The sequence below is a fragment of the Lactuca virosa genome, chromosome 4 (assembly GCF_052849685.1).
Source record: "Lactuca virosa cultivar CGN04683 chromosome 4, Lactuca_virosa_CGN04683_v6, whole genome shotgun sequence".
Taxonomy (NCBI): Eukaryota; Viridiplantae; Streptophyta; class Magnoliopsida; order Asterales; family Asteraceae; genus Lactuca; species Lactuca virosa.
The window spans coordinates 242,322,234-242,334,356 of NC_136429.1; the positions used below are offsets into that span (position 1 = coordinate 242,322,234).

The following is a 12,123-nucleotide window of genomic DNA, read 5'->3' on the forward strand; positions in this document are numbered from 1 at the left end:
GACGTTCTTTATATGCACGCGTAGGTAAAATTACGCTCTAGAACTTCCATTTAGACTTTGTCGGCTAATTTTGACTTCAATTTTTATATTATTATTTTTAACAGACCGGGATAGGAAATCCGTTAAAAATTCATAACTTCTTCATCCGACGTCCGTTTTCGTCAGACTTTTTACCATTGTGCTACTAATGACGAGACCTTCGATTCTCGTTTAGATCGTGTCGGCTAAAAATCACTCGATCTAAAATTCGAGTTTTTAGCTGTCTACTGCTAAGCTGAAACTTCGAAAAATCATAACTTCCTTATACAAAGTCAGATTTGGGCGTTCTTTTTATCGAACTTCTCGGTTTAACGAATACTACGAGTTTCGTTTAGATTACTAAGGCTAAAAAGTAGTTTTATCAAAAACTCACTTTTTACGACATTCGGCACCGTGCTGGTTTGTTGCGAAACTTCGACAGGTCATAACTTCTTCGTTATAACTCGGATTTCGGCATTCTTTATATATCCGTAATCCTTTTCACGCCCACTACAAGTTTCTTAATAGATATCGGCTTTATCTAAAATTTAATTTTTTGACGCTCATTTTTATTCTTAATTATTTAAACCCTAATAATTATGCATAAAACACATAATTCACATAATATTCACATAATTCCTTTTCATTTCTTCTAAATGAGTTACAAAGGTTAACCTAGACCATTATGTCAATATTAATGCCTAGCCTAGAAACACGGGCGTTGCACCGTTGTTTTGAATTAATAAACGTCCAGACTACAACTATGTACAAGTAAATTCACAACCTAACTTGTTATTATAGGGACTTTAAATGCCACTACTACATGCTTATTTAAAGTTTAGGCTAAATTAGAGTGTTATAAATAAACATAAGCTGAAAGTCTAAGGGTTTAAAACATAAACAAATGTCATAATTGTGTTTTAACCCAAAGTAATTAAATGAATATAGAGTTTACGGATTGGAAGTGATCCCAATTAGTGTTTTCGTTGACCATGATCCGAAAACACCCTATCATTTAATGTTAAATCCAAAAACACCTCCTCTTCTTGAAGCCTTGGGCGTAAACCCTTTTCACCCTAGCATTAAAATCCGAAAACACCATTTCCCTTTGACTTTAGGAACGATAACTCTTTTCCCTTAGGCCCATTTGGGGCGAAAACTCATTTCTAAGAGATATTAGATCCGAAACCCCCCTGTAATATATATTGTTCATCCGAAAACCCTCTAAAATATCCTATTATCTTATCCTAATTTCACTTCCCTATGTGATAATTCCATTTACTAAATCAAACGTCAACTCAACCTCTTCATTAAGTTTCCTTCATATATAAGGTGTATATTAGATCACTTCTTCATTTACCACATCCAGTAAACAAGAACAATCCCATTCCCTCTCAAATAGCAACCCACATTTCCTTTCATTTCCAAAGTGTAATCTACTCCAGGAGACATTTTCTTCTTCCTTACAAGCATAAATTTGGGTAAGCTTCCATTAGAATCCATGTATTTTTCATCACCTCTTACGATTGTTATCAAATATTCACACATTAAAATGTGTTTGAACATTAGGATACAGCTATCGTTACGTGTTCTAAATCGAAGTCTCCATTTCAATCCCGTTAACAAAACCGTTATCACACTCACGGTGAGTTCATACCCCTACATTTTTATAACTTTTTCTATGTTTTAAAGGGGAGAATACAAGTAAAACACAAGAAACTTGTGTTAATATACAAATTAACGTTTTATATTTTATTACATTAAAGTATCTTTACATAAAAATATGAAACATACGGAACCATGTTATTACCAAATTTACAAACGGTTACATGCAAAATACGTTAAAACGAAACGATTATCATTTTAAATGAAACAATAATTTTAAACTATAATAGGTAAAGTTTGGGTTACATTTACATTATTTTACCCCTTTCAGGGCAAAGAAACGTTTATATAAAAATATGATTATTTTAATATATTATAAACAGAACGAAAGGAGTAACAATTTCGTGTATGAATATTTTCATTAACAAAACACGTATCTCGTTGGAAATTTGTGAGTCATTCGTCTTCATTGTACCTATCAAAGGTATCCATGGAAGTCCTGTTTTATAACCAGAGTCTCCTCCCGGAGAGCGTGATACTTGTGTATAGATCTATATAGGACTGATGATCCCGCACTCTGGTTGTTAGCTATAGCACGGCCGGGAGGTTATGGGTGACAAACGTCATATCATTTCGAGGCCTGAAGAACGTCGAGGCAGGCAATTCATTAATAGCACGGTTATAAAAACTCACATGATAAACGACAATACGTTATTTTTACGTGAAATCGATAGTACACTTATTTTACGTAAATACCCAGCTCTTCAAACGGTTTTATTCACGAATAAAACTACATGTTATTAAATTAAGTATGACATTTATACTTATACTTTCGGTCTTGGAACAATATAAGACTACAAATTAGCTTTACAGAAAATATAGGATTTTTTGGGATAGATACGATTATGTTACAAACGAACAGTTTACAAATTAGCTTTACAGAAAATATAGGATTTTTCGGGATAAACACGATTACTTTACAAATAAACAGTTTACAAATCAGCTTTATGAAAATATAGGATTTTCCAGGATAAACACTTTCATGTTATAAACAAACGAAGTCCAACTCATTTTATAGAAAATATCGGATTTTCTAGGAACAAACATGATCTCATCTCATTGAATGGCATATATTTATTCATACAAATGCTTATGAACTCACCAACTTAAATGTTGACACTTTTTCTCAAATAACTTGTATTCACAGGAAATCAGTAAAAACAGGTTAGCAACAGTTTTTGAAGATTTGATGCTAAGACGTTAAACAAAACTTTTGAACATCATATTGTAATAGACTTTTGGAAACATATAAACGATTATATTGATGTAACTTTTATATTATGTATACGATGGTTGTGTTTACTTTCTTTAGTATGCAATTGTTATGATACTGTACATGACGTCCTCCACCCCCGAACGTTTCTGTCGTTCAGGTTTGGGGGTGTGACAACAATATAAGTAGTCATGAGTTATTAGCAACCCTAAGACTATCATCAGTCATGAGGACTATCAACATTCATATGGGCTCACAGCAACCCTATGGGTAATCAACAACCATGAAGACTATTAAAAGTCTTGGAGTTATCAGCAACTCAATAATACACATAACAACAATCAACAAATAAGACTCAGTTAGTCTAGCATACACAGCACTATGATATAGGTAATATAGTGAGAAGACTTACCTGAATGAAGAACTGAAATCCACTACTTAAAGTCCGACTGAATCAGCTACACGAATCTCCTAAACCAATCATAAGCTAAACCTGAGACTATAGCTTAACACCTCTCAAAGCTTGACCAAAAGTCAAACTAGTCAAAAAGTCAACGATCAAAGTCAGCCCTAGCCAACCCCAACGTCGTAGACACCCTTTGGCCACGTTGTGACAACATTAGAATAAAACAGTCGCAAGGTTGTCCGTCAATACGCCACGTCGTGGGAACAACTCTAGACAACTTAATGCATAAAGCTCTTAATCCTTCAAGCTATACACTCAAACTTTCCAGAAGGCTTTCTTCACCCCTAAAGCATCGTAAAAATCATTGCTTTATAGACATACATGGTTGATGCATGTCTTGAGCTCAAGTTAGGCCAATATGGAGAAAAATAAGAATCAAGATCTCATGCATGAACCCCAAAACTCAATAACTCTCCAGATATGGGACAATAGACCACAAAGGAACCTCAAGGACTCATAAAGTTGCCAACTTTATGAAGTCCAAACACTCAAACCACCCCAAACATGGAAGAAAGTAGATAAAAATCTAGATCTAACATGCTTGACATATAAAGTTAGGAGGTTGAGGACTTACAAGAGTCCTAAAATGGCACTAGATGATGAGGGGGAAGTTTGCTTGCTGAAACAATGCACCAAGAACACATTCTTCTTCTCCAAGGCATAAAAAACAATGCCAAAAGCTCAAAAATGGATGAAAGAGGAGAATGGAGGCTGAAACTGGTGAAAGAAAGGCTAGGGCTTCATTTAGGAAGGTTGGAGTAATAGTGAACATGAATCTAATCACATTAATCGGTAGCCAATGACAAATTAATCCATTGCACTTGACATAAAATCAACCATAGGAACAAGTGAGCCGAAACTGAACAGAAGTCTCTTTCATTATTGAATCTAGTTACTTCTTATTTGCTTTAGTTGTTAGTTGTCCTAGTTTGAGTATTAGTTAATTGTTTAAGTTTCTAGTCTTGCAAAACTAGAGAAAACCCTTCTTTTTATTGCTTGTTTTTATTTAGATAATTCTAGTAGTTAGTTTAATTGTTACCATTCCCTGTGTTCGATACCCTGCTTGCTTGAACTATATTGTAAAACGATAGGTACACTGCCTTTCGTGTGTTTATTTGTGTTTGAAGTAGTAGGATTAAAACTAGTGCATTTTACACACAATAAGTTTTTGACGTCGTTGCCGGGGAACGATTTTAAATAGTTATTTTAATTGTTAGAGTTATCGATCATTTATGTAAGATTTATCTTGCACAAAGTCAGCATTTTCATTAATTAGTTATCTAGTTTAAGTTCTAGTTTGTTTTACAAATTTTTAGTTTTTAGCTTTCTGTTTTAGCCTTGAACTCATCGAGTCCAGTCGAAGCAACTCGACGAGTCCAACGCGTTTTTATTTTCGTTTTTTACTACATTTTGTTCTTTTTACGTGTGTTTTTCTGTTTTCTTTCAGGTATTTTATGACCCGAAGATCAAATACATCTTTGGTCCCACCTCTTGAAGATCCAGAATCAGTTTTGAGGAAGAACAAGGTTAAAACCGTCGAAGAAACTAACCCGCCAAAGAAGTCACCTTTCAAGGACCTCAAATCAGTCTTTGGAAAGAAGAAAGGAAATAATGTGGGTGAGTCTAGTAGTCGAAAGAGCGAAGAAAGTAAGATGGAAAGTTTTGAACACAATCCTAATCGAAAAGAGACCGACTACGAAACAGAAACCAAAGAAGAAAGTGACCGAGAAAGCGAACCCGATCACACCATGGCTAACATCGCAGATATCACCATGGGTGAATACAAGAAAAGGATGTGTGATGATACCGGGCCGGAACTCGTGCAACCCACGATTCCAGAAACTGCTACCTTCGAGCTAAAAGGCCACATACTCGCTCAACTCAAGGACATCCCATTCTACGGGAAAGATCACGAATACGCATACAAGCATATCGACGAGGTCAACGACATAGCCGACTACTTCAACATCCCTAATGTGCCACGCAAGACTGTTTTGCTTTGTATGCTACAAGTTACATTTAAGGGAGCCGCAAAAGATTGGCTGAAATCACTCCCTTCAGGATCTATCACCACATGGGCTAAAATACGTGAATAATTTATTGATCAATTTTTCCCTCCCTCAAAAATATCAAAGTTGAAGAAAGCCATTGCCAATTTCGAGCAACAACCAGGCGAGTCACTCTATGAGGCGTGGGAGAGATACAAAGGCTTGTTGAGGAACTGCCCCCACAATGATTTAAGCATTCAGCAAGAAGTCTCCATTTTCTATGATGGAGTGAACGTGATAACTAGGCAGCTCCTTGACTCCTACGGACCACTCACAAAGAAAGCACCCGCAGTCATAAAGGAGCTAATTGACGAATTCTCTAAGCACTCTAGAGAATATCATAATTCAAGGAATGACTTGATTCGAGGGGCGGTAAACTCAGTTTCCGATAATATGGCGGCAGTAATGGCTAAATTAGATAGTTTGGATCGAAGAATGACAAAGATGGATCAATCCATCCATGTCATCCGGGTGGGATGTGAGAATTGTAGCGGGCCTCACCTTACTAAAGATTGTGATCTAGACGAGCATGGGAACCGGAAAGTGCAAGTATGTTACTCTAGTGGCGATAGATATGATCAAGATTGGCGAAAACCGAAAAAAGAGTGGCTACCATACGACGAGTACAAGAAGGCAAAGGAGGAGAAATATAGGATGAAGATAAGAGGGTTCTATCAAAAGGAGGAGCCGGTGCAAGAAAAGAAAATGGACTTTGAAGATATGCTCACAAGATTTGCAGCCGCATCCGAGAAAAGGCACAACGAAACCGATGTTGCAATAAGAGAACAACAAGCCATGATGAAAGAGCAACAAGCATTGATGAGAAACCAGCAAGCCTCTATTCTTAACATTGAAAAACAGTTGGGCCAACTTACATTACAAATCAATCAAAGAGCACCGGTTGAACTTCCAAGTAATACCGAGAAAAATTCGAGATGCGCTCAAATAAACATCGTGACGACTAGAAGTGGAAAGATAATTACCCGTCTGATCCCTATCATGAATGAAGATCCAAAAGAGGTGCAGGAGGAACAGAAAGAAGACCCGAAACTGCAAATAGTCGACACAACTCGTCGAGTTCCAGACTTGGACTCGACGAGTCTACGATCTGAACAGAAAAAGATCCCCCCTTTAAAACTGTATCAACCTCCCTTGCCATTTACAAGCCGAGCTAGACAAGAGAAGCATAATGAAGATCATCAAAAGTTCCTGGAACATATCAAAGCCCTCCAAATCAACATTCCTTTCATAGAAGCGGTTGCATAAATGCCTAAGTACGCAAAATTCTTGAAGGAACTACTCACAAATAGGAAGAAGCTAGAAGAGGTGTCCAAGGTGGTGATTAATGAAAATTGTTCAGCTGCAATGTTGAACAAATTGATGGGTTTTAGTATACTACACCATCCTATGGTGCACATACAACCCTAAATACCTTGGATCTAAGTTTTCACTAATTATACATGCAAATGGTTTCCAAGGCATTAAACCTATAACTAGCATGCATTTGACATAAACCATATAAGATACTAGTTAGAGTTACATACCTTTTTATGTAGCTTGAAGTCTTGATGTATTTGGCCTTAAGAGCTTAGCCCCAATAGTATGGAAGCCTCAAATGAAGTCACAACACATCATGGACAAAGGATGAAACTTGATAGAGAATTCATACACACCAAAGCCGTCCATATCCTCCAAGAATACATTAGTGGTGATTTTGGCTATGAAATAACATATTTATATGTGGGATTCCAAGGGTCATGGGTATAACCCAAATCCATACCCATGGGTGTTATGATCCATGGTTCATGTAGCCCAACTCTTTATGTATCCATACATAAACTTGGTCGAACATGGATCATAAGCCCAACACATATAAATATAACTAATTACCATAATTAGTCCCCATAGATTTAATTAGTCTCTTTTGATCACAAAATTAATTCCAAATTAATTTTTGATCAATACTAATTAAAACATATGATTTCATATTAATATATTAGAACTTATAATATATTAATAAATCATATATTACCTTCTCTCAAGAGTCTATCCAAACAAATTGTCCTGATGATATGCAACCCAAATGGACCATGCTACTCTCGGGTCAAGTACATACCAATAATAGTTATGGGCTTAGACATCTAATCCAACAGTCTCCCACTTAGATAAGTCTAAAACTATTATTGCAAGTAAGAATCCAAAACCCGACTAGCAATCGTAGCTCTTAAAAGCCGTTGTCGAACTCTGACCTAGTCAATGACGCGTCCATTAGATAAGGGATCATATATTCCTCCATTCTAGATATCATATGGACTGAGACATGGATTATAATCATTCTCTCTGTCCATTTGTTGTTTCCCGATTTCCGATTTATGACGACCGACTAATTGAACAAATTCAAACCAGTCCAGGCCTGGCCGAGCACTTATGTTTGTCATCTCTAAATCATCGAGGGGCCCACAAATATCACTTTTATCCCTCCAAGGGTAAAAGGAATGGATAAACTTTGACCCAAATGTTCTCTTGTACTTACTCATCAAATTACACACAACGATATGTTTTATAACAACCAAGTTACTGGTTGCGTTTACATATGTCAATGTGCAACCGACGCGCAACTACAACTCACACGTCTCCGTTTGAAGAATATAAGATATTATCGTCTCATGATCACTCGTGATAAAATCCATGAAGTGATTCAAATGAGCATGGGTTTAATCCAATACTCGAATCTCATTCCAGGAGCAGTCATGAATGTTGTAGCAACTTTTGCTATGTCTAAACACTTTTAGACATCTACAAGCCCAATTCATGACAGTCTTGCCTTAATACCTACTTCCAACGTATTATCGATTGTTCATGGTTTGAATAACTTAGTCATTCGGAAAGAATAACCAAGTTATTCTAGAAGTCAAAACATGCAAAGTGAAACACAAGAATAATACTAATCCTATATGGCCCCAAGCACCTTTGAGAGTAAATAAAACACCTTTTATTTAAACACCATATTGATTACTAATTATTCATTGTATAATGTTTCAAATAATCAAATTTATACTTGAATCAAAACAATAGCCATGCCATGCTCCAAGCATGCACACTATGTTTGTCCAAACAATAGTTATGCCATACTCCAAGTATACACACTATGTTTGTCTATGATCCTTACTTTGTGAAATAGATCAATTGAACATGACTTCAATGATGCTCATTTTACAACTCCAAATCCTTATGATAAATGTAATAATACCAAATTCTTACCATTTACCGAAATTTGTTAGGTTCTAAACTTATATGCATTGATCCTCTTGTAACGACTATGCACAAAAATCACCAAGACTTGGCAACAGACATTACAAAGTATTCCAATGGAGATTAATTCCATGGAAACGAAGTCTCAAATTCAAAGTACATTCTTTTGAACATCCTTCTTGCATTAAGTTTTCTAATCTTACACAGATTTAATGGATAACTTCCACCTATGGAAACATTTCCAATGATTCCCATTTTGACTATCACTTCTGAACAAGAGTTGCCTCTTTTTAGAATATGTCAATATGGTCCTTCCAAAATTTACACCATATTTCCAACTGTCCATGAGCAACCAATCTTTGGTAAACCTCAGATTGTCCTCGACGATTACTTAATCATTTTAGTCATATCCAATTCTAGATCTTTTCCCTTCTTAATGCCCTAGGCATTTGGAAAATTTAGAAAGGATAAATAGTATAGCACATGCAATCGATCCTATATCCGAAGCATATAAGACACGATTCATGATGTCTCACATAAAGACATGATACTTGACCAGTCTTTTGCTATAATATTTCTTATAATTTGCCATGTTCTCATAATTCGAATTATGAAAAGGGATGTTGTAATCATAATCGAATTTTAGAATGCAAATAATGTAATCATGACTAAATTTGATTAAAATCTCACAATCTAAGCTTTTAGATTTGAAATGAAGTATGAATTCCTCTCCCTTAATTATAGCAAAACAACTTTTCAACCCCTGCAACTTCACGAATTGAAACTTTTGTTTTCTATAATTAACATTGCTAACTTGCAACACCTAACATAATAATCATGCTCCCACTAACATGATAATTATTAGCATAACACTTATCCTCCCACTAGCTTTGACATGTATCCAGAAATCAGCTAGACTTCTAAAAATCAATACTTTATTGACTTTCTTACCAAAATTCAGATTTCTGATACGAGATGCTTTGATAAGGCTTTATCAAAATCATACACCTTTTCTTAGATAGCTCACATGTGTGTCTAAACAATTTGTAGAACTATGAAAAGGGATGTCGTAATCATAGTATCAATTGTTTAGACCTTTTCCATTTCTCACAAGTCCATGTTAGTGTGCCGGTTAACCACACACGCTCCACTAACGACTTTGAGAATGCAAATATCACAATTGCTATCTACTTAAAAACTACTTAGTGAAAGCGTTTCCTCACCATCATTTTCATGAATCGGAGAGAAACCTAATGACACTTAGATTTTATGGTGTATGTGTTCATATCCATGTGAATTTGTCAAAACCATAATCATAATACAAGGTTAGTGACAAATCCAAACTCATATGGACTGAGCTTGTGCAATCTTAACTTCTTGCCACTTGGCAGCACAAGGCATACCATTGCTTCCAAGTAGTTATGCAAACAACTGAGAACTCATAGAACTCACATGCATAGTCAACTTATAACTGGAATGGGTACAGAAACAAGAATATGTCAACACAATAGGTTACAAACCTCAAGTCGTGTGCTAGTGATAAACAACAGTCCTTATTTTTTATTAGTTCTTGAAACTTTTCAAGATCTTTAAGACTCCCACTGACCTCTTGACATATAAGATTCTCTTGTCAAGAACCATTCCTTGATAAAACAAATATTCAAGAGTTAGTGCGGATTCTTTTCAAGACAAACACTTCACACAATTGGCCTTAGTTGGTTTTTGTTTTATCCAAAACATCACAACTTACCAATTTCAAATGTTCAAGAGTAAGAAAACATTTTACTCTACATTTGACAAGTGTTATAAACCTTCTTAAGATTCTGTCACTCAAGTTACAATCTTGGAGTATTACTCTAAGAGTTGTTTTTGGAACGAAGTATGATTTATCTTTTGATTCAACCATTTCAATAATTCACGATTCCTCTTCTTAGTCAAACAAATGCACTAAGATGTCCTTAGAGGATTAATTGTGATATGGTTTCTTAATCATTGAGATAATCACAAAACACGATACTAAAGTACTCTCCCATCTTTTCAGACTGGAGAAGCTTTTATCTTTCTTGCCTAATTTGATTCTTCTCATTCGTACTGCCATACACTGAAACTTTTCCAATGTTTCAGAATTACACTTAAACTTGTAAGTGTAACCATATTTACTAACTTTTAGTAAATCATGACGAATATTCTTATCATTCTTTGTGGTGGACCTTGAGCAGTGCACAAGAATGTGTACTCGATCCCTTAGTCCTTCACTTGACTCACATATACATGTGATCAAGGAATTAGTCTTAATTTCCCAAAGATGAAAATTCTCATTCATCATACAATACAAGTTGCATGATTCCAAGTTTCTATCCAGCTGAAACTTGGGTGATGAGAAACTTTGCTTATTTGGTAAATTATGACACTACCACAAACGAAAGAATCAAATCCATTTTTCCAATATTGCTAGCTATGGAATCATATAAACAACAATTTTTCACAAATTCCATTGTAAGGATATTTAAAAAATAAATAAAATTAAAACCTTTTTCTTTTATTTTAAAACTTGGTGAAAAACTTTTCCTTACAATGCAAATCCATATGAAAACTATGGTGTTATCTATTCCTAAGCAACATATCATAACTCTTAAGTAGCAGCTCAAGATTCTGATCTTCAGATCATGCGATTGAAATCCATCTCTTCACGATCAGTATTAGCTTACTCTTCCTTTAAGCTTCCTTTCTTTTCTTTGATTCTTAAAACATCAAAAATGCGACCTATTCACATTATGTAATAAGAATCTCAAAATAGGAACTTAATAGAGTTAGATAGTGGACTTTACCCGAAGTAGAGTCAAACTTTTTGACTTTACCATCCTCATGATCTTTCAGGTAAATAGGGCAGCTTCGCAACCAATGCCCCTTCCTTTGGCAATAGAAACATATGGACTCTTTGGGAATGGTACACGGGACTATCTCAGACTTAGCCTTTCTCTTTACCATTTGTTCAACCGAGTTGACTATGGCCGATCCCTTTCCATTGGGAAGAGAAAACTTCTAATTTTACCATTGTCAATGTCCATGGAATTTTGGGAATTTGATCTTCCAATCAAAATTTGCTTTACCAGTGCCCCAAATCATTGCTGATTCAGCAGCATCAAGCAAATAGGTAAGATCATTAAGGGTCATGTCATGGTCTGTCATATAGTAGTCCTAAAGGAACTCACTATGTGACTTAGGAAGTGATTGAAGAACCTAGTCAACAACCAACTTCCTCAAGACCTTGACATCCAACTCTCCCGGCTTGTTAATATGTGACTTCATCTCCAAGATGTGGGCACACATAGACTTTGCTTGCCAATAGGGCTTGAGTGACCTTGAAAATTTTCAAGTCTTTGAACTTGTGGATTAGGGAGAATAATTGGAGGAAGTGGAGGAATTTAAGTATGATTTCCATGATCCAACCACGTGACATC

The 12,123-nt window shown here is 35.6% G+C and overlaps 1 non-coding gene across 1 annotated transcript; it reads right to left on the reverse strand.

Moving 5' to 3' along the window:
• Positions 1 to 5,494: 5,494 nt before the first annotated feature.
• Positions 5,495 to 5,601, reverse strand: LOC145110506 (small nucleolar RNA R71). The gene has a single exon (XR_013709885.1). It is a non-coding gene; the product is annotated as a small nucleolar RNA R71 (small nucleolar RNA).
• Between the last annotated feature and the right edge of the window lie 6,522 nt (positions 5,602 to 12,123).